The 22,719-nt window shown below is 42.6% G+C and overlaps 1 protein-coding gene across 1 annotated transcript in view; it reads left to right on the top strand.

Annotated features, from left to right (window-relative positions):
• Window positions 1–22,719, top strand: part of SLC2A13 (solute carrier family 2 member 13) — a 282,474-nt gene that overhangs the window by 121,707 nt on the left and 138,048 nt on the right. The window lies entirely within an intron of this gene.

The raw sequence follows: 22,719 nt of genomic DNA, 5'->3' as shown, positions 1-22,719 counted from the left end.
TGACCCTATAGTGCTTCTTTAACAAAAACTGGAATTTGCGCTGTATGTCTGTTCAACCATAATTCACCTTTTTTGATATTATATGCACCGACACTTATTATATATTATTTTGTTTAGGAGAAACAGTGATTTCTTTTAACATGAACTATTCATAAATGAAACATTAATTCATTGTGAATAGAATCTTCAAATGTGAGAAATTAAGATTTTTTTTTTCTAGGTTCAAAAGGCTGTTTATTGAGCAAGGTTATAGCAGTCAACAGTGCAATTGAGTATGCAACAGATAAACTAGACATGTAGGTCTCAATGGCTGGTACATGTTAACAGGTTAAGCCGCATATTGCAGCCAACACAGTTTCTATAATTCAGGCTAAGTATCCTTATAACAAGTAACATTTTGCAGTAACAGCAGGGATAGTATACTGATTGTTTCAATGTAACAGGATAGCAATATGTTTGTAAGGCACTTGCAACATTCACTGGTTCGGTTGTAAGTGTAGCAAACACATTAGATACATAGGTCCAACTGACAAGCTAAAGTCAATATCGTAAGCAGCAGGAAGTGGCAAAGAAGTTATCTTCAATGCATGCTAAGTGTCAGTGTAGTGTATATTATTGTTCAGGAACAATAGGGGCAGTATCTTGGCTCGCTCCATGCAGCAGGAGGTGAGTAAGGATGTTGCTTCTTATGTAGTATAACATTACTCATTGAGTAGCGTTCAGTGTTAGAAGAGCCGTCCATGCGGGTATATGGCAGTGGCTTTGCGGTGTGTCTGTTGGTTGCTGTGACTGGAAGCAGTTTAGTGTCACCTCTCCTTGCCATGTGAGGGGTAAGTGTAGATAGAGAAGGAGGGGAAAGGTTGAAGATGCAGTCGCCAAAGCGGGAGTTATAAAGTCAAACAAAGGGACAGGAGATGGGGTAGGTGGGAGGTCGGGTGTATTAGAAAGTGACGTGGGGGAAGGTTTGGGAGCTTGTCCGCCTGCCTAGAGTGTGTGGCTTCCCCCCGGTTGGGGTCAGGTTATGTAGCGGCGGGGCCAGCTCGTATGGATTAGTCAAGAGTGGCCCAGGAGCGGTATTGGAGTAGTCTACTCCCCGTATGTTGGTGTCTCCCGCCTTGCCACATGCTTCTCCTCATTGCCCATCAACGAGGCCTGCACAGATATGGCCACGTATATCTCCTCAACTTCATTGTCCCAGCGTAGGGGTTATATCCTGCTTCCAGTGCAGTGGTGTCAGGGCTTTGGCAGCGTTCAGCAAGTGTCGGAGTATTGTTTTTCTATATGTCGCAATGGTAGTTGACGTTGAATGTAGGAGAACTGTTGCCATGTCTAAACATTCCACGTCTCCGATGATCTCCTCTATTGTCTCCTTCACTCCCTCCCAGAACGGCACGATGCGGGGGCAGTCCCACCATATATGCCTGATTGTTCCCAGTCCCTTCTCGCATCTCCAGCAGGTATTAGGCACAGCTGGGAAGATGTGATGCAGGCTTTCTGGGGTTCTCTACCAAAACGGCAAAAGCTTGCAATTGGTTTCCTGGTATTTGGAGCTGGAGGAGCTTTTGTGGTGGAGTATAAGTAAGTATCTTCTCCCATTGAGCCACCGCCATTCATTTGTCCTGCACGCGTTCCCATCGTCGACGGAAAGTGTCTTTACCTTCCAGATGTCCCACGAGGAGGTGCTGATAAAGAAGGGATATTGCCTTATCAAGTCTATTCGTGCCATCGCATAGACCCTCTAACCACGTTAACTCTCGGTGCAATGCCTCTCTGTTCGGGAGTTTCTGGTAAAAAATACTTAATTTGCGTGTATCGGAACATTTGCAGGTTGGATGGTGGGTTTCCGTCTGCCAGTTCTTGTAAGGGTGCCAGGCCCGATGCAGTTAGTAACTTGCGAATAGTGAGAGAGTCTCCTCCTACGAGGAAGTCCCATGCTGCTGGCGGCAATCCGCCCCCTATGTGGGGATTGTGTGGTATCCGGATTAGCGGGCTTGGCATTGGGGGACAGGTGTGGGGAGCCCCCCTGATGCTGTCCCAGGTCCTCAGCGTCTGGGCCACTGTGGAATTGGGGTCCAGGTCTGCCAGTGTCGGTCTCTTCGAATTCCACACCGCTGCGGGGGGGAGGGGTGTAGATGACCCTTATCCAGCTCAATCCATTGTTTGTGCTTCGGGTGGGTGTGCCAATCCATTATCCGCTGTAAGACTGTTGCCTGGTGGTATTTGCGTAGATCTGGGAGTGCCAGGCCCCCCATTCTCGCGGCAGGCAGAGTATCTCTTGTCGGACTCTTGGCTGACCTTCCAGCCAAACGAAGTGTGTCATGGCTGAGCGTAGTGAGGCAAAGTAAGCCGTAGGTAATGCTGGTGGAAGTGTTTGGAAGAGGTATAATCTGAGGTAATGCATTCATCTTGAGTACCGCAATCCTCCCTAACGACAAGATTTTTCAGGTCCCGTTGTATATTCTGCAATAAAGGTAGAAAGTTCATCCGGTATATGTCTCTCTGGTCTATGGTGAGAGCGATTCCCAGATATTTCATATGTGATGTACACCATCGGAATGGGAACCTGCGTTTCAGGGTAGTAGCATCCGCAGCTGATAGTGTAACGTTGAGAACCTCGCATTTGGACATATTCAGCTTGAATTCAGAGAGCTTGCCATAGTCCTCTAGGAGTTCGACCAGGTGGGGCAGGGTGATCTTGGGGTCCTTTATGAAGAACAGCAGGTCATCTGCGTATGCCGCTACTTTGTGGGTTTTGGTCTTCCAGGAGAAACCCTAAATCCGATCTGATCGCCGCATGGCCTCTAGAAGCTGCTCCAAGGTAAGTGCAAAAGCATAGGGGATAGTGGACACCCCTGCCTCGTACCATTCTGTACCCAAAAAGCATCCGTGAGCGCCCCATTCGCTCGTACTCTGGTGCTGGGGCAGCTGTATAGTGCTCCAATCCATTCCAACATATTCCCTCCGATGCCTAATGTTCGTAGCGTGGCCATGAGAAAAGACCAGTCCACCCGGTCCAATGCCTTCTCCGCGTCGGTCGATTAGAAAATGATCCGATCCTCTGATTTTTTTCGCCAGATGCTGGAGTGATAGAGCCTGAAGAGTGCTATCTCTGGTCTCTCTCCCTGGAATAAAGCCGGTCTGATCCGGGTGGACGATCCTTGGCAATAATGCGCCTCGTCTATTGGATATTATCTTTGTTAATAGCTTCACGTCTACATTAAGCAGAGACATCGGTTGGTAGCTGCCACTCAGCTGCGGGTCTTTGCCCGGCTTCGGGTGAACGGTGATCGTGGCCGCAAGCGATTCGTGCTTAAATCGGGCGTCCGCTATGAGGGCATTGAAGGCCTAGGTTGGTTTTGGTAGTAGGATATGTTGGAACTTCTTATACTAGTCCAGTGTGGAAACCGTCCAGTCCCGAGGCGCGTCCGGTCTTGGCAACCTTGATCGCTCCTGCCACCTCCTCTTCTGTGATCGGTACCTCTAGGGCATCTGCATCCTCCGGTCTGTTTCTTAGCCGTGAAGTTTTCTAGGTATCGTCGTGTTTTATCCTCTTTAACCGCTATATATTCCGGCAGAGTCAGTGGTGGGATGTTATACAGGGATGAGCAGAAGGAACGGAATTCTGAGGCTATTTTGTCCTGGAACTGGGTAACGGTGCCGTCTGCGATTTGTAATTTGTGGACATGCATATGGGTCTGAGGGCCCTTGAGCATTCGTGCCAGCAATTTTCCGCCTTTGTTGGCATGTTGATAGAAGAAGGCCTTCGACTGTTGGAGAGAGCAATAGTATCTGTATGTGTTGTGTAGCAGTTCACTATATGTCGTCACCAATTGGGAACGTTTGTGTTGGGCTTCTAGGGTAGTGATTTTCTCCACGAGCTCGATGGTCTGGCGTTGAGCGTCCCTTTATTTCTTTGAGGATAAGCGTATCAGCGTGTCCCTTATTACGCTTTTGTCGGCTTCCTAGATAGTGGTCGCCATGAGGTCCCCAGGCGTGTTCAGTTCAAAGTAGGTTGTAAGGGCTTCTGATACCTGTGTTCTGGCTTCCAGATCCAGTAAGAGGGAGTCACGCAGTAGCCTTGATCCTGCGGCCGGTCATGTCCGCGGGGAGTCCATCTCTTGCACCACCGGACCGTGGTCCGACCATAGCTTTGCCCCTATCTCCGCTGTTCGGCTGTTTGAGAGGTGTTCTTGTTGTAGGAAAATATAGTCAATTCTTGAGTAGCGTCTGTGGAACGCTGAATAATGGGTTTGTTCTCTATCCTCCGGGTGCATTGCTCTCCAGCAGTCCACTTGCCTCAGGTTACGCAGTGATTTATGTATGCCTCGTAGGGCCCCTTGCGCTATACTGGTATGGCCTCTGGAGGAGTCAAGTAATGGGTGCAGGGGGACATTAAAGTCACCCCCAGAATCGGCATCCCCTCCGTGAAGGATGCAAGCTTGTAGAGTATTTTGCAGATGTATTGGGATTGGTTGTTATTAGGAACGTATATGTTGGCGAGCGTGAACCTGCGGTCCTGGATATCTTCTTTCAAGAAGAGGTACCTGCCACCTTGATCTGTCACTCTGTCCGTCTCTTGGAATTGCAACCTGCCTTTCAGCAATATGGCCACTCCTGCTTTACGTGCTGTGGGGTGGTTACTGCAGTCAGCCTCAGGGTATTGCCTGCTTTTTAGGAGAGGTGCTGCCCCTGATCTAAAGTGGGTTTCTTGTAGAAACGCTATGGAATAGCTGCATCCTGCGTTCCGGAATGTTCAAGCCTCGGCAGTTCAGCGTGAGGATACGGTATGGGTCTGGTATGTACGCCATGTGGGAGACCAAAAGGCGGCTCATATCTGACACCTGCGACCGTGTGGCTGACCTGGCCGAGGCCCACGAGAGGTGAACGAGGTGCCACCAACAGTGAAGACCCAGGCCCTTCCCCACTAGCACCGGGGATAACCCAGGTGGTGTTCCTGCCCACCCATCGATGGATCCCGTGCAAGAACTGGTCTCCCGGCAGAAGGAAAGGGGGCGGGGGGTCGTTAGTGAAGCGGAGGCCGAATAGAGGAGGAGGCAGGTATGAGAGAAGGAGAGTGTAAAAAGGTCTCTTCAAGTGAGAGACGATGCCGTCACCCCAGTATAGGGGACGAGAACCCCTCCCGAACCCGCCGGAGCAGGTCCTACAGTGTTTGGTCGCCTACTCCCCGCAGGTAAAGATTGTTCACACGAGTCTGGTTGGGGTGGGTGATCCTATCCTTCTAAACCCTGCCAACACGGTGAGCCCATGTTCCAAAATGAGAGGGAAAGGTTAACAATACTCAACCGACTGGCACTCTGCCACCATTTGAATTGCCAGATGTTACGCGCAGTGACTAACTTGAGTAGGTAATTGTGTTAGTTTCTGTTTGCATCAGTCGCGTAAGGTCCGTATGAAGCTCCTAACACTGTTGTTCCCCATCTCCCCCCGTGGCTTCCACATATGGGTTGTGCATGGCAGTGTGCATTACCTGTAGGTTTTGCGAGAGCTAGCTGCCTCTGGGCTATATCATGGCCAGGAAGCAAGTTTGTACATGTAGTGAGGGTCGGTAAGGATAGGGCCAGGCAGGGTCAGCCATGTTTAGGCCGTGTGGACGTCCCTCGTGCGCGATGTCCCACCCGGGATCAGGCCGAGTAATGTGGCTAGCATAGCAGGCGGGTGAGTCCGAAGGGGCCAGAAGCTTAGTGTGGGGATTGTTCCCTGAGAGGCTGTGAGGGTTTGGGTGCATCAGGTGTATTTCAAAGCTCTCCGCGAGTGGGTCTCGCTTGGTAGTGGCATAACAGGGGTAGTGTCACCACGTACCGTATGGTGTTAGTGGCTATTGTCCGGTACATTTCCCTCCTCCCGTCCCCCCTCCCTCCATCACCAAGAAATTAAGATTTTTTTTTTTTTTTTAGTTCTGCGTGGCATTTTAACTGTGAATGTCATAATACTCTTAGCTTTTTACTGAAATAAAATGCACATATTTGTATTCAGTAAAGTCTCAGTCACAAACACTGGCCAAAGTTTGCATTTATATTTGTTTTTGTGCAAAAATGTAAAAAACAATTATGAACGCTAACTTTAGCCAGTGTTTGTGACTAAGTGGCTACTAAAAAAGACTGGACATACCCCATTTGCAATACCTTGGGTTGTCTTCTTTTGCAAATGACATGCCATCATGGGGGTAATTCTCATTCCTGGGCTACTATACGTTCTCAAAGGCAACACAACCAATCTGCCAAATTTCAATGTGAAACAAACTGAAAAGCAAGCCTTATATTTGACCATGTAACTTTCAAAATCCTATAAAACCTGTACTATTATACTTGGGAGACTTTGCTGAACAAAAATATTAGTGTTTTAAAACAGTAAAACGTATCACAACAATGATATATGATCTGTGAAAGCGCAGTTTGTGTGTAAAAAATGCAAAAAAATAATAATTTTTCACTGACAATATCATCGTTGTGATAAGTTTTACTGTTTTGAAACACTAATATTTGTATTCAGCAAAGTCTCTGGAGTAAAACAGTTCCCCCCTATGTACATGTTTTAGGGTGTCTTGGAAAGTTACAAGGTTAAATATAGTGCTAGCAAATATAATTTTCTGGACTTGGGTTGTCAGGCAGGTCTCTCAAATTGTAATCAATAAAATCATTTAATTATGTAAAACTATTACATAAGTATACACATATAAACTAAATATACATATTTATATATTTGAAGTCTGTGTATATTTATGTAATTATGTATATGGATATATTTATATTTTTTATTTTATGTATTTATATATACATAGATATATAATGTCATTCTAATTGTATTTTGACATGAATATATATATATATATATTTATTTTTTTTCATATTAAAATGTAGGTAGAATGAAATTACATGTTTATTTTTAATGTTTTTTTATTTATTTATTTATTTTTTATTATATATATACATACACAATATATAGGTATTATATATGTGTATATGTGTGTGTAATTTAGTTTTAAGTGTATTTTTATATTAATACGTGTGTGTGTGTGTATATATATATATATATATATATAAATACTTACTATGAATTTATATACAAGATATATATATATAATAAATATAGATATAATATATGTGTGTGTGTGTGTGTATATATATATATATATATATATATATATATATATATATATATATATATATATATATATATATATATATATATATATATAAAGTAATAATTTAGGCACTCACCCCTGAATGGTGTTCAAATATATCCTGCCTCTGGTGCATCCGCCGTCCAAATATATAGCAAGCGATAAAGTGGAGCACTCAAAAGGGCTTTTCAATAGTGGTGTGCTGTTATGTCACTTTTGTATACAATGTCACTTTTGTATAATATCACTTTAAGATCTCCTTCCTAGCGATCACTATTCTAAATTACAACCCGTAACGACATTTTCACTCAGGCTGGTTGCGAGTTTCACATAATTGCACTGTTTACAGATTATCACTTAGCAACCACGCCGCACGCACTGACGCACGTTAGGGAAACCACGTGGGTCTCCGTGACACTTCTGGGTTTGAACGGGCGGCTGCACACACGAGATTGGTGAGTTTATTTTCTTCACTCATATATAAATTGTGTTTAGTTCACTTGTAAATTGTTCTTGAAAAAGACCCTGAGGGGTCGAAACGTCGAAACAGATGATTTACATTTTGATGTAAAGCTTTTTCGTACCAATAAATCCACTATTGAAAAGTCCTTTTGAGTGCTCCACTTTATCGCTTGAGATATATATATATATATATATATATATATATATATATATATATATATATATATAATTTTATTTACTTAATGTCCATGCAGTCCCACTGCAGGCAGATTCATGGACGCCTATTGCGACCACGTGACTGCCCTTTCAGAGTGATCACATGGCTCGCAGGGGCCTCAATTGCCGAGGGCTGGCTGTCAGGCAATCCCCCCCAGACCAGGAGTAATGCCAATCTGGTAAATAATTACGTTTGGTACATTCTATGCCGCCCACCGGCTTTTAGAGCCACCCCAAAAAAGATGGGATAAAACGCCCACAGACCTTAAGGGGTTAAAGAAAGATAATGTGACTGCCCTGTAAGAGATAAATGCATAAGTAGCTCATAATGAAATAATAAAAAAATAATTGGCCAACTGAAAACAAGAACTTGGCATTCTTAAAGGAACACTATAGTGTCAGCAATGCAAACATGTATTCCTGTCACTATAGTTTTAAAAGCACTGTTCAGGTTATCGGCACCCTCCTTTCTTTAAAAGGTGATTTTACTTGTCTTTATTCCAACGCCATGCTGGTCTTGCCGCAGCTGCCCCTGCAGATTTGACAATTTTAGACAATCCAACTTTCAGATTAGAAAACATTGGGAGGCTATTGTGCATGCGTGACAAAATGAACTGTGCCTATCAGCATCTCTTCATAGAGTTGCATTAAAGCAATGCATCTCTCTGGGGAAGATTCAGTGCATTTTTGCAGAGTAGATATCCTGAACATCAGTGCTACACACTGTGCAGCACTAACCCTGAAAGCACCTCTAGTCTGAGTGACTGCCACTAAAAGTGTTACTAGGCAGTAATGTAACACTGACTTTTCTCTGAAAAGACAGTGTTGACGTTAAAATGCCTGCAGGGACAACCTATAGACACTGAAACAGACTTCCCCAAACTCCGGCCCTCCAGGTGTTGCTGAACTACAACTCCCATGATTCTCAGCCTATCTATTTCATTCATAAAATCATGGGAGTTGTAGTTCAGCAACATCTAGAGTGCCGGAGTTTGGGGAAGCCTGCAATAAAACAACCACATTAGTACGCTATAGTCACCAGAACAACTAAGCAGTTATAATTTCTGGAGGTCAACTTTCAAGTGATCACTAGTGATGTCCCGAACGGTTCGCTGGCGAATAGTTCCTGGCAAACATAGCGTGTACGTGTTCGCCACGGACGGCGAACATATGCGATGTTCGGTCCGCCCCCTATTTGTCATCATTGAGTAAACTTTGACCCTGTACCTCACAGTCAGCAGACACATTCCAGCCAATCAGCAGCAGACCCTCCCTCCCAGACCCTCCCACCTCATACAGTTTAGATTAATTCTGAAGCTGCATTCATTTTTATTTTTATTTTTTTTGTATTATTATTTTTTTTGTGTTTATTATACATTATCCTCCATAGCCAGTAACCTGTTATTTATACATTATCCCCCATAGCCAGTAACATGTTTATTATGCATTATCCCCCCATAGCCAGTAACCTGTATTTATTATGCATTATCCCCCATAGCCAGTAACCTGTGTTTATTATACATTATCCTCCATAGCCAGTAACCTGTGTTTATTATACATTATCCCCCCACAACCAGTAACCTGTGTTTATTATACATTATCCCCCCAACCAGTAACCTGTGTTTATTATACATTATCCCCCCACAACCAGTAACCTGTGTTTATTATACATTATCCTCCCATAGCCAGTAACCTGTGCTTATTATACCTTATCCCCCCCATAGCCAGTAACCTGTGTTTATTATACATTATCCCCCCATAGCCAGTAACCTGTGTTTATTATACATTATCCCCCATAGTCATTTATTGTTGGACCTAGGCAGCATGATGTCTTAGGCCGGCCCAGAGAGAGAGTGAGTGAGTGAGTGAATGATATAATATATATGTTCAGAAACTTATTAGTAATATATGTAAATCGGGTTCATGCAAAGAGGGTGAAAAGGTATTAAAGAAAAACACACTTATTGCATCAAATTTACAAAGCCAAACTTTTAAAAGCTTTCCTTATTTCTTTGTCGGGATGAGGAATATATCGGTTGTAGACTGAGGATTTCCATCTGCCCAATCTTTTAATAATATGCACTGGAGTGTCCGTGTTGAGGAGACCGAAGCTGCCCCTATTCTAAATGAAAGACCCGAGACATGGATACAACTCAATCTTAGAAGTAGTGTTCTGATGTAGAAGGTGAATTTAGCCGTAGTCAGAGGGATTCAGTGAGAGTAGTGGTGAAATGTGTGTGGCATGACTGAGTCTGGGTAAGTAAGAGTCAAGTATTTTAACTGGGCACTAGTTCTAGGTGGGATAAAGTGGTATAGCGGATGGATGAGTAGTTTGGTTTGTTTTAGAGGTTTGTAGAGAAAGTATATAGTGATCATGATTTTTAGCGATATCCAATATTTTTAAGGTGGTCCCAGTGCCACCACCCATATCTGGTGTCACAATAGCTTGCATTTAAAAAAACAAAAACTTTTTTGACTCTGAAATAATAGCATTCAGTTTCCTTCACACGTGTGCGTTTCAGGGCCTGCCAGGGCACAGTGTCACACCAGTGCAACTCATATCTGGTGTAACAGTAGTGTACATTTGTCACCTTTCGGGGACCCTTGGTGTTGTACGTGGCTGGGTGGAGGAAGAGACCTTCAATGACATCAGTGAGGACAAGGAACGGGACATGGCTAGCTTGGTATCCAACATTGTGCAAATGGGGAGTTTGCGGTTGTGCAAATGGACTGTTTGCGGTGCGTTAAACGGGGAGTTTGGTCTGTCACTGTGAAGCGGGCGTAACCCTTACACTACCTGATCGATACAACATCATACCTGATGTTTTAAAGCACGTTATTCCAAACAATTTAGGAATGTTAGGTGATTTATGCCCTTTATGGATTAAAACCAGACTCTGCATCAACTATGTAATTTTCCATGGGAGTTTTGCCATGGATCCCCCTCCGGCATGCCACAGTCCTGGTGTTAGTCCCCTTGAAACTACTTTTCCATCACTATTGTGGCCAGAAAGAGTCCCTGTGGGTTTTAAAATGTGCCTGCCTATTGAAGTCTATGGCGGTTCGCCGGGTTCGCCCGTTTGCGAACATTTGCGGAAGTTCGCGTTCGCCGTTTGCGAACGGAAAATTTCTTGTTCGCGACATCACTAGTGATCACCTGAGAGGGTAGAAAATCTTACTGCCTTTGTAAACTATTATGACAACTACTTGGAATATTTGTAGGACTTTTTGTTACTTTTGTATCCTTGGCATAGTTATATAAACTGTTCACCTTACTACCTAATTGCACATCAATGTACATGGATTCATTAATATTCTGAATTTGAAATCTTAAAATTTTTAAAAAGTTTAATATTCTTTGTATCTTTTTTTTGTGGCAATCAAATGTTGGTTGAAGCACAAAAAGTTGACAGGTTAAACAGTATAGCTATGACAATAATACAGAGACCAAGAATGCTTAAGCAGGCATAGTACAATTCTGAGGCATGACATAGATTACGTATTATCAACTGATTATCAACACGACACAGAAACATACTTCACTCATATAACACTCTTGAAAACAAAATACACCGCGCATTTTAGTAAGAACGAAGTTAATGAGAGTAGGTATAAAAAAAAAAGTCTATCTGCCTATGGTTATCTTCATACAAACTGTAACTGTAATGAAATAAACAATGCAACATAAAACATCTACCCATTATGGCATTGGGAGGGAAAAGTCATTATCAATAAACAGTCTATGCCCTAAGTAGGCCAGAATGGAATGGTCATATAATCACCACTCATGGTAGCACCTATCACCACCTCAGTGTGCGCCAGCGATGGTAGATGAGTGTTGAGTCCAGAAAAACTGCATCCGTAGAGCCCCAGCACCTTCAACCTCTAAGTCCACAAGAGGAACCTTTTTCCAATGTCCAGTGATCACCATACTTTAGGTGCTGGAATCATAGACTCCAGAGAGCCCACATGAGCTCCCCTGGCATGTGTATGGTAGGTTAGATGCTACTCCAAGTGGGTTCCCAGCCCAGAAGAAGATTGGTAAGTCATGTCTGCACTCTTGTGCTGGCAAATGTCGTTAAATCTTTCAGCGAAGGTTACTTGTTCATGGCGCAATGGCCATCTTGGACCAACCACTCAGTCCCCAGGAGCCAAAGTTCTGTTCGGGTAGTGCTTGAGTGGGCTGTGTGGCAGGCAGTGTCCCACTGGGAAACTGGATAACACCTACCAGTCCAACAGGGCTGCAGGAAGTCCTCAGAATCTTGTGAGCCCTGAGCTGGGAGATTTTCGGCTACTCCCATCTGCCGAGGATGCCGAGCTCGCTAGGCCACAGATGGAAGCTAGGTGAGTGCCCTTCAGGACAGAGCAAGCCGTGCATGAGAGGTTAAATTGCTCTGCTGCCGTTGGTAGCAAAATTCGGAGTGATTTCTTGATTATTTGATACCAAATGAGCACTGGCATAAGGGCGCTATAAAGTAATGCGTCCGGCCACCTCGAGTGTCAAGCTCTGTTCCTGTATCAAGTTTTATTTGTGTGACACTAATGAGTCTTGCTTGGATAGAAGGTATTGTTTGATAGATATTCAAATAGATTGAGGTTCAAAGCAGGTGGAATGAGCAGGGGAAAGCTGAGAAGCACTGATAATACAGGGTGTTTCAAAAAGATGGGCCTGATTTGAAATCGCTATGTCTTCAACCACAAATTCAACCATGAATGAAACTCTTATCACTTTAAAAGGGTGGGGTATTGAGTTGCAAATTACCCCCATTGAATGGGGTCGCACAGTACCTGAAGACTTGGCGCTACACTCTTGACCCCCAAGGTCTCCAGACATAGCCACGCTGCAAGTTTTTCTTGTTGGGATACATCAAATGTGTTGTGCCACCATTACTGACTAATCTGGATGACCTCAAAAACAGAAAAGTGTTTGTAAGGTAATAAAATGTGAGGAGGATATTGCTTTGCTGCAGAGGGATTTAGATAGATTGGGGGACTGGGGACTAAAATGGCAGATTAAATTTAATGTAGAGAAATGCAAATTTATGCACTTCGGGGTCAAGAATGCACAAGTAACTTCCACCCTAAATGGTAGTGAACTAGGGATAGCCACACACGAGAATGATTTGGGAATTGTTATAGACAACAAATTAGGTAGCAATATGCAATGTCAATCTGCAGTTGCTAAGGCCAGTAAGGTTTTGTCATGTTTAAATAGGGGCATAAATTCTAGGGATGAAAATATAATAATGCCTCTTTATAAATCGCTGGTAAGACCACATCTTGAATATGCTGTGCAATTTTGGGCACCTGTTCTAAAAAAGGATATCATGGCACTAGAAAAAGTGCAGAGACGAGCTACAAAATTGATCAAAGGAATGGAGTATTTTAGTTATGAAGAACGGTTAAAAAATGTAAATCTTTCATTTGGTAAAACGGCACCTCAGAGGGGATATGATAACATTAAACAAATGTATTCGGGGCCAGTACAAACCATTATCTGGAAATCTATTCATAAACAGGGCTATCCATAGGACACGAGGTCATGCATTTAGACTGTAAGAAAGGAGATTTAATCTAAGGCAAAGGAAAGGTTTTTTTACAGTAAGAACTATATGGATAAGGCATTCTCTGCCTGAAGAGGTGGTTTTATCAGTGTCCATACAGATGTTTAAACCGTAATTGTATAAATACTTCCAAAAACATAACATAAAGGGATATAATTTCTAATTAGTGGGGTAATAGCTGCTTGATCCAAGGAGATATCTGACTGCCATTTTGTGGTTAAGAAGGATTTTTTTTCTAGTTTGTTGCAAAATTGGAAGCACTTTTTTTTTGCCTTCTTTTGGAACAACAGCAAAAACATATATGAGGAAGGCTGAACTTGATGGACGCAAGTCTCTTTTCAGCTATGTAACTATGTAAGAATCACAGAAACGGTGACTTCAGTGAAAGAAAAGACACTTTGAGAGGCGTTTGGGACGAACTCAACTGTCATGTCGATGTTGTTTGTCCAGCAGGTGGAAGGCATATATAAATGTAGAGATGTAGAGATATATGATTAATCCCTACATGTTATGAGTGCTTTGGTAGATTATCTGTCATGATGGTGTTTTTAGTAAAGCTAAAAATTATTGGTGTTACCTAAATGAAAGGGAGGGGATGTCACATGGGATGATATGAAAATACATGTGATGTATTTTTAGAACTGTTTTGACAACTTGTACTGATTATTCTTTTTATACATTAATGTATAGGCACTATTATTTAAACATTATGTTGTGAATTGTACACATGTATTAGAAATTAATAAGGGTAAGCAGCTTGCACTGTTATTTTTCATTTTTGAAGCTAAAGGTATATTTACAACCTGATATGAGTACATGTGATGCCTCCTAGTATGATTTTTTTTTTCTCCCTCAGTTCTTCTAAATAGTAATTTAGTTTTTGTTTTTGTGTCTTGTTTCTCTTTAGTTTTGGATAGTTTAATCTTCTCCATAAATGCCCAATTATGTTCTTTGATCACAATCCCAGAAAAGTGGCTTTTTTACAGAAGGACTTGGGATCATCTTGTTAGAGCACATCCATAAATATCATATACATGAATGCCAAATTACTCATAGGTTAGAATGTCACCTGAATGATACATTAATGGTTAACCATCTGTATTTTGACTGTTGTTGGTTGACACTTTGCAATAGAGAATTCCCATGATTAATTCACAAGAAGACATTTGTTTCAAAGTTCAAATAAATTTTACATACATGTTGCTAAAAATAACTTGCAGTTCTTGCTTAAAGATTTGTTCCAGTTCTCTATATATTCCAGTATTAATAATGTTGCTTAGCAACATAAGCTTGGAACGATACATATGTCTATTGTTCCAAAGGCACAGGATAAATTATCTGGTCATGAAAATAGTTCTCACTATTTTCTAATGTAATGTGTAAAGTATACACATTTTTGATAATGCAATGTTTACTTATCATACATGATTTTTTTTTTATAAGAACACTACTGCATTATTCTTTAACCCCTTAAGGCCGCAGCCAAATGTACAAGTTGTGAACAAAACGTAAACAAAACATGGCATTTGCGCTATATGTCTGTCCAACCGTAATTCACCTCTTTCATATTAAATGCACCCACACTTATTATATATCATTTTATTCAGTGGAAACATGACTTTCATTTAACATCAAATATTTAGGTATGGAACATAATTTAATATGAATAAAATATAAAAAAAAAATGGGAGAAAATAAGATTTGTTTTTAAATGTTCTTAGTTCTACGTGACATTTTAACTGTGAATGTCAAAATACTGTTTGCTTTTACTGCAATAAAATACACATATTTGTATTCAGCTATGTCTGTGTAAAACAGTACCCCCTATGTACAGGTTTTATGGTGTTTTGGGAAGTTACAGGGTCAAATATAGCACGTTACATTTGAAATTGAAATTCGCCAGATTGGTTACGTTGCCTTTGAGACCATAGGTAGCCCAGAAATAAGAATTACCCCCATGATGCCATACCATTTGCAAAAGGAGACAACCCAAGGTATTGCAAATGGGGTATGTCCAGTCTTTTTTAGTAGCCACTTGGTCACAAACACTGGCCAAAGTTAGTGTTAATATTTGAAAATGCAAAAAACTAATTTGAACGCAAATTTTGGCCAGTGTTTGTTTTACACATGAGACATCACTGAATACAAATATGTGTATTTTATTGCAGTAAAAGCAAACCGTATTTTGACATTCACAGTTAAAATGTCTATATTTCCCCTAGATTTGTAAAGAAGCAGATAACATTTAACCCCAGGGGGAGTATGTGTGGTATGCAAGATAAAATAATGTTTAGAGATGGGCCCCTGGGGTTGAGCGTTTGGAGAGTAGGGCGGGCTGGTGCTTCAATCCTCCGTTTACAAGCAACTGGGAGAGATAAGGTCTAGGCCAGGAATGCGGGTTGTCTCTAACCCATTGCTCAGCTGCAATTAATCAGCTGCAGCAGTGGGAATAAACCCCTCCCTGCTAGGCCGGTAAGGGTTATTTGTGGTTTTTCCTTTGGAGGTTGGAAGCAGCAGGCTGGTTTGGAGCACTGGAGTGCAGAGGTTGGCAGCCAAGGTGACTGAGCACTGGAGTGTAGAGAATTGATAAGACACAAGATTGGTGAAACCTGTATCTTTTTTAGTTTTACCCTTGATAGATAGGGAATGAAATGTCAGTAAGTGCTCAGATGAGCGAGGATTTTGTTTACAGGGACTTTTGATATATTGTTTCTTTTGTTTTGATGTCGTCTTCTGTATTGAGTTCCCAATAAAGAGCCTGGAGTTATATTAAAAACAAAAGACTGTGCATGTTTTATTCCCTAGAGGACTGTGCTAATTGCAATAAAAGTTCATAGGGGATATAAGACTTGTGGGGGTTTCCTATTAATATTGTGTATGTTTTGGGGTGTTTTAGTCACTGTACCTCTAGAGCTTGAGCTTATATTAAAAACAAAAGACTTGCACGTTTTATACCCTAGAGGACTGTGCTAATTGCAATAGAGGATCACAATGGTGGAGAATGCGGGCACATTAGCACATATACGGTCTGTGGATATGCCAGTCGTCTGTTAGTCTGCTTATTGAGGACTTTCGTTTGGCAAACCTGTTAAACCAGTGGTAGTGAACCTTTTTCTACCTACCGCCCACTAATGCATCTTTCTTGATGGAAAAAAATCCTTACCACCCACCAGTTTTCGCGCAAGTGCGGAATATTTTTTAAAAAGGAGGGTGTTTTAAAAAAAAAAAATGTACGTACATTTATCTTTTTATTTCTAATTAATGCATGTTTATAATGTTTTTAACTTTATAAAGTTTAATGAGAGAACAATAAAGTAAATTGAAATTACCTTTACTAGTGATTAATGAGATCCTTGAGGTTGAAGCTGCGAGACTAAATTTTTGATATCTGGTTCGATTTTCGTAAGGAACAAACAAAGGTCTCCTCTTTAGGTGATATTCAGACGACTTCTATGTTTGCGCATAATATGATTTCTCATCTGTGCTCTCCTCAATTCCCCTTCCAACCTTTTTTTTTTTTCTCCTTTTTTCTATTTTTTAACCTTACTTATAGCAATGCCCAGTAGGAATGAGCTAGGTAGCTCACTTACTATTACTTACTATAGCCCACTATAACAGACAGGCACACATACATACAGGCGCGCACACACACACACACACATACATACATACATACATACATACATACAAACAGACATGCACTCATACATACAAAGATACACACACATACAGACACACAAGACACACATACATACAAAGACACATACATAAGACACACATACAAAGACAAAGACACACACAACACATACATACAAATACATACATACACAAGACACACACACAAGACATACATACAAAGACACATACATACAGACACACACACACACAAGACATACATACAAAGACACATACATACAGACACACATTATATTTAAGTCACCCTCCTGTTTCCTACCTTTAAGGTGCAGGAGGGTGACTTTCCCTGGGGTCCAGTGGTGGCTCAGGTGGATGGGAGTCAGAGTTCCCACTCTGACTCCCTCTGCTTCCTTCCGCACGGTCTGTGTCTTAGCTGGGAGGAGTGACGTGAAGTCACTTCCTCCTTGCGTGTGATGTAATCACAGGGGGCCCGGTCACGCTGTTAAAGCGACCAGCGTTGACCGGGCCCCCTCACAATCCACATCCATCGGGTGGCCCTGACAGCATGGGCCACCCGATGGACCCCTTGGATGGCGGTTTGCCACGCGGGCCGGAGCCGCATATGGTGATGGCGGTACCCAGTCGCAGGGGTACCGCCGGCTCACACCCACCCGCAGGGGTACCGCCGGCTCACACCCGCCCTCTCACCCACCCAATCTCTCCCAATGAGGAAATCTCTAACGCCCACTTGGAATCCTGAAACGCCCACTAGTGGGCGGTAGGGACCAGGTTGACGACCCATGTGTTAAACAAAGAAGTAGCACTGTGCCTTTAAGACTGTTATCTGCTTAGTGCTAAAATAAAGGACCTGGTGAAGGCTCTGGTACAGGCAACCGTTGTACAAACAGTTTACTGGCTGCATAGGTTAAGAACCTGGGGATTCTCAGCAGGGCATAGAGCTGCCGTTCCTGAGATTGCCCACTGCAGGGAGCCTGGGGACAAGGGATCCCGTATCCGAGCAACTGACATCCTACATAAGATGACAAAGGCAGTAAAAAGAGAAATAGATACTAACACACACCTGAAAGAAGCTGAGGATGATGACTTAACTTTCACAATCCAGACTGAAGCAGCACATGATATGGAGATAAATAAAAGTGAACCAGTTGAAGCAAATGCAGAGACTGCACCTGAAAACTTTGAGAAACAAGAAGTCTTCGGCAAGCTGAAAAGCAAGGAGGCAGCAAAGCGTGATGTTGAGACTCGCGTAGAAGAGCTAGAACAGGAATTAGAAGACAAGAAGGGAAAAGATGAGCCTGAAAGTAGTGATAATGTGGAAGAGGGTGATGGTGACACTGATGAAATGAGACAAAGTAAGAAAGAACAGAAGAAGAATCAGAAGGGAGAACGAGACAAACTTATTGACAAGTGTTTATTTGAAAATCAAAACATTACAGCTACACATGACTGCTTCAAACTTGCTTTGTTTGGCATCACAACAAATAAAGAGGCCTTGGGAAAAGCGTTAGATACAAAAAAAATGTCAAGCTCAGAAACTGAATTTTGCATGTTTAAAGAGAAAGCTGGAAAGACATTGGAAACATAGAGTTGTTGATACATTCTCCCAAGGCAACAAAAGAAGGAAAAAAGCATTTGACCGAGGCTAGCAGTGTTAAACTGGCATGTGCTATAAAAAATGAGAAAAGTATAAATACACAGTTTAAAGGTGATGAGACTACAGCATGCAGAAGCATCCTAAAGAAAACTGCAAAGGGGAAAAAAAATTGTATGCAAGGCTTTGAATGATTGTCCGGGAGCCGTAGAACTGGATTTGCTGGCAAAGACTACATCTACAGTGCCTGTGCGCACTGACCACCTGGAAACGCTGCCAGATTCTGAGAGCAAAGAACATGAAATGAAGGATGTTGTGGAATTAGAAGAGGGACTTGGACTGCCTGACCAGCAGCTCGGTGCAGGGGCTTTCATAATCCACCAAGAGGCCATGTCTGTGTGTCTGGAAACCCCTGAGGGAGCAGGGAGACTGCTAGGCTGAACCAAGGGAGATACCCAGGGATTCACAGAACAGATGGAGGGTGTTTTCGAGCCCTTCAATAGGGACCTGTTCCAGTCGAGGCTGGGCTGGTGACAGAACCAGGTCTTGAAGAGGTTGAGCAAATGGAAAGTTCAGCTTATAAAGTAATTAGATGCATAGGAGATACAGAAAGGCTAGTTACAAGCCAAGCCTTTGTGGAGTTTGAGCTAATAAGTACCTCAGACATTGAGAAATTATCAAAACAGAAGCTGCTGCGGATTTGGAAGCAGATGATGATTGTGAGATATTTGGCCTCTTAGGAGCCACACAGTATTGATCCTCAGCCTAAGTCCAGATCCACCAACAACCAGATAAGCAGGGAAGCTGGAGAAGAAAGGACAAAACCTTATACTGAGCACGGGACAATATGACTATGGTGGTAGAACGTACCCAAAAGTCCCATTACGGCTACAAGACCAGACCGAGGAACAACTCAGATGCTTCAAATGCCACGTGCCAGGACATATTGCATATAACTGTCCTGAGAGTGAAGAGCCAATGCAGTGTGACATAGGAATAAGGGCTCTGCATAGGATTGAATTGACTTTCTTAATCCCTTAAGGACACATGACATTTGTGACATGTCATGATTCCCTTTTATTCCAGAAGTTTGGTCCTTAAGGGGTTAAAGAAAGTGTGTGGTGACTAGTGGTGGTGTTACAGCACAGCTAAAAGTGGTGATGGTGGATAGGAAGTGTATACAAGCACTGCTTGATTCTGGGAGTGAGGTTACTTTGATAAAAAAAAGGGTTCTACGCCAGCCAGAGAAATTCGATACTAGGAAAATGTTTGGTATTGTTTGTATACATAGTTACCGGCACACTGTCAGGGTACCTGCTGTCTCTACCTCTGTGGAGGTGAGACACTTGGACGTTCTTCCTCGCAAGAGGGTTGAATCACTCGTTCCTCGCGGTTCCCTCGGTCGTTTACACGCCGGCCGCGAGGGATCCACTTCCTTTTATGACGCGGCGTTCAGTAGCCGACGTCATGACGACAACCCAACCCGATCTGTCAATCAAGCCCCAAGCACGAATGAGGATTCGTCGGGGGCGTGATTACCTGTTTAGAATCAGGTTATAAAAGAGGGCTTTCTACGTTTGTTCATTGCCCTGTCGTGGTTCTAGCTTGTCTAGTCACTCAGTGCTCTTGTATTCTGTTAGTTTCTTTGGTTTTGACCCGGCTTGTCTGTTCTACCTCGTTTACCTCTATTACCCTTTGACTCGGCTTGTCTCTCGTTTACCTGCTCTCTCGTTCCCTCGACCTCGGCTTGTCTCTAGACCATTCTTTACTACTACTTACGTTAGTCCGGCCATTCTAAGGTCCGGTATACGTACCCTGTACCTGTTTGTACTCTGCGTGTTGGATCCCTGTCCCGATCCTGACACACACATACCCCACAGCAGAGGTAGAGTTTATCACAGAGGTAGGAAGGGTCAAATGTCCTGTAAGGAGGGTTGCCCCCCATTACCCTATGATGTGGTGTTAGAGAGGAACCTCCCTCACTTCCACCCAATAAGGAAAAAGCCCTCAGCTCATCTTGAAATATGCTCTGGGGAGACACATGGGTTAGAGGGAATAGATGATTTTACTTTCTGGTAAAGTGATTGTGAATTGGGTATCGAGCAAGAGACACACTTTGGGTACCTGTGTAATGAGTTAGAACCTCCACTTAGTGAAGCCCCTATAGAACATGTAGCTCAAATGCAAGAGCAAATAGGTGAGGCCAGGTATCTGAGAACCTTGGACCTGATCAAAGGGTATTGGCAGGCTCCCCTGACCAAAGAAGCAAAGGGAAGGACAGCGTTTTCTACTCCTGAGGGGTTATTGCAATATCAAGTACTGCCATTCAGGTTGCATAGTGCACCAGCCTCTTTTCAGCATATGATGGATAGGATACTTTGGCCCCACAGAGAGTACGCAGCTGCCTACCTGGATGATGTGGTGATTCACAGTGGGGACTGGAAAGCACACCTGATGAAGGTCCAGGCAGTTGTGAATAATGTAAGGGCTTCCGGTTTGACAGTTAACACTGCGAAGTGTACTTTAGGATTAGAAGAGGCTAAATATCTGGGTTACACCATTGGGTGGGGGCTCCTTAAACTACAAGAGAGTAATATAGCAGCCATCTACAATAGGCACCTTCCTGTATCTGAGAAGCAAGTCAGGGCTGGTGCAGCCCAAGGTAATGTGGATGTTCACGGTTTGTGTTCCAAGGCCGCTCGCCCCGATGGGTCTGAGCTGGGGAGCGGGATATGTGATAAAGTGCAATGACGTGATCAGTGAAGGAGTCTATATTTCCCTTAGATTTCTAAAGAAGCATATGACATTTAACCCCAGGGGGAGTATGTGTGGTATGCAAGATAAAATAATGTTTAGCCCCTGGGGTTGAGTGTTTGGAGAGTAGGGGGCGGGCTGGTGCTCCAATCCTCAGTTTACAAGCAACTGGGAGACATAAGGTCTAGGCCAGGAATGCGGGTTGTCTCCAACCCATTGCTCAGCTGCAATTAATCAGCTGCAGCAGTGGGAATAAACCCCTCCCTGCTAGGCAGGTAAGGGAGATTTGTGGTTTTTCCTTTGGAGGTTGGAAGCAGCAGGCTGGTTTGGAGCACTGGAGTGCAGAAGTTGTCAGCCAAGGTGACTGAGCACTGGAGTGTAGAGAATTGATAAGACACAAGGTTGGTGAAACCTGTATTTTTTTTTTAGTTTTACCCTTGATAGATAGGGAATGAAATGTCAGTAAGTGCTCAAACGAGCGAGGATTTTGTTTTAGAGACTTTTGATATGTTTTTTTTTTTGTTTTGATGCCGTCTTCTGTGTGGAGTTCCCAATAAAGAGCCTGGAGTTATATTAAAAACAAAAGACTGTGCATGTTTTAATACCTAGAGGACTGTGCTAATTGCAATAAAGGTTCACGAGGATATAAGACTTGTGGGGGTTTCCTATTAATATTGTGTATGTTTTGGGGTGTTTTAGTCACTGTACCTCTAGTGCCTGGGAGATAATTAGTTTAAGCAAAGCAAACTCACTTATCTCCCAGACACAGAGATGCCAGGGTGGGCTTATCTGTTTTTACTGTAGACTCCATGCAGGGGGTCTGTGAATATAAGCAGGCCACCTGGCCATTAAAAAAACATTCGTTTTGTACCCTTCATCAAGTCTCAACTAATGTTTAGGTATGCGACTGTTAGAGCACTATAAGCACACAAACTTGCGGATTTTCGGGAGACTTTGAATGAACATGGAAAAATATTTAAATTACAAATAATAAAAAAATATCACTGCCCCTGATGAATGTTACAGTACTGCTAAGCTCCATTGGGGGCCAGTGACAGGCTTTGAGTGTTTATTTGATAAATTAATACATTGCAATATCTTTAGTCATACTCAAAATTATCTTTAATCTTCACTTTATGGAGCACTTGTAGCACTGAATAATATAATTTCATACAGAAAAAATAAGCTTGATAGCTACACTTTATTCTCTGTGAAAAAATAACTTACTAGCATGTTAGTCCTTTATCTATGGATTCTGCCTCCTCTTCCGTCTCCAATGCAGGCATCTATATCATCTGCATTTAGTAACTGAATGTAGATATGCTATTATTTTC

The sequence above is a fragment of the Pelobates fuscus genome, chromosome 3 (assembly GCF_036172605.1).
Source record: "Pelobates fuscus isolate aPelFus1 chromosome 3, aPelFus1.pri, whole genome shotgun sequence".
Taxonomy (NCBI): Eukaryota; Metazoa; Chordata; class Amphibia; order Anura; family Pelobatidae; genus Pelobates; species Pelobates fuscus.
This window is presented reverse-complemented; position numbering and strand designations above follow the sequence as displayed.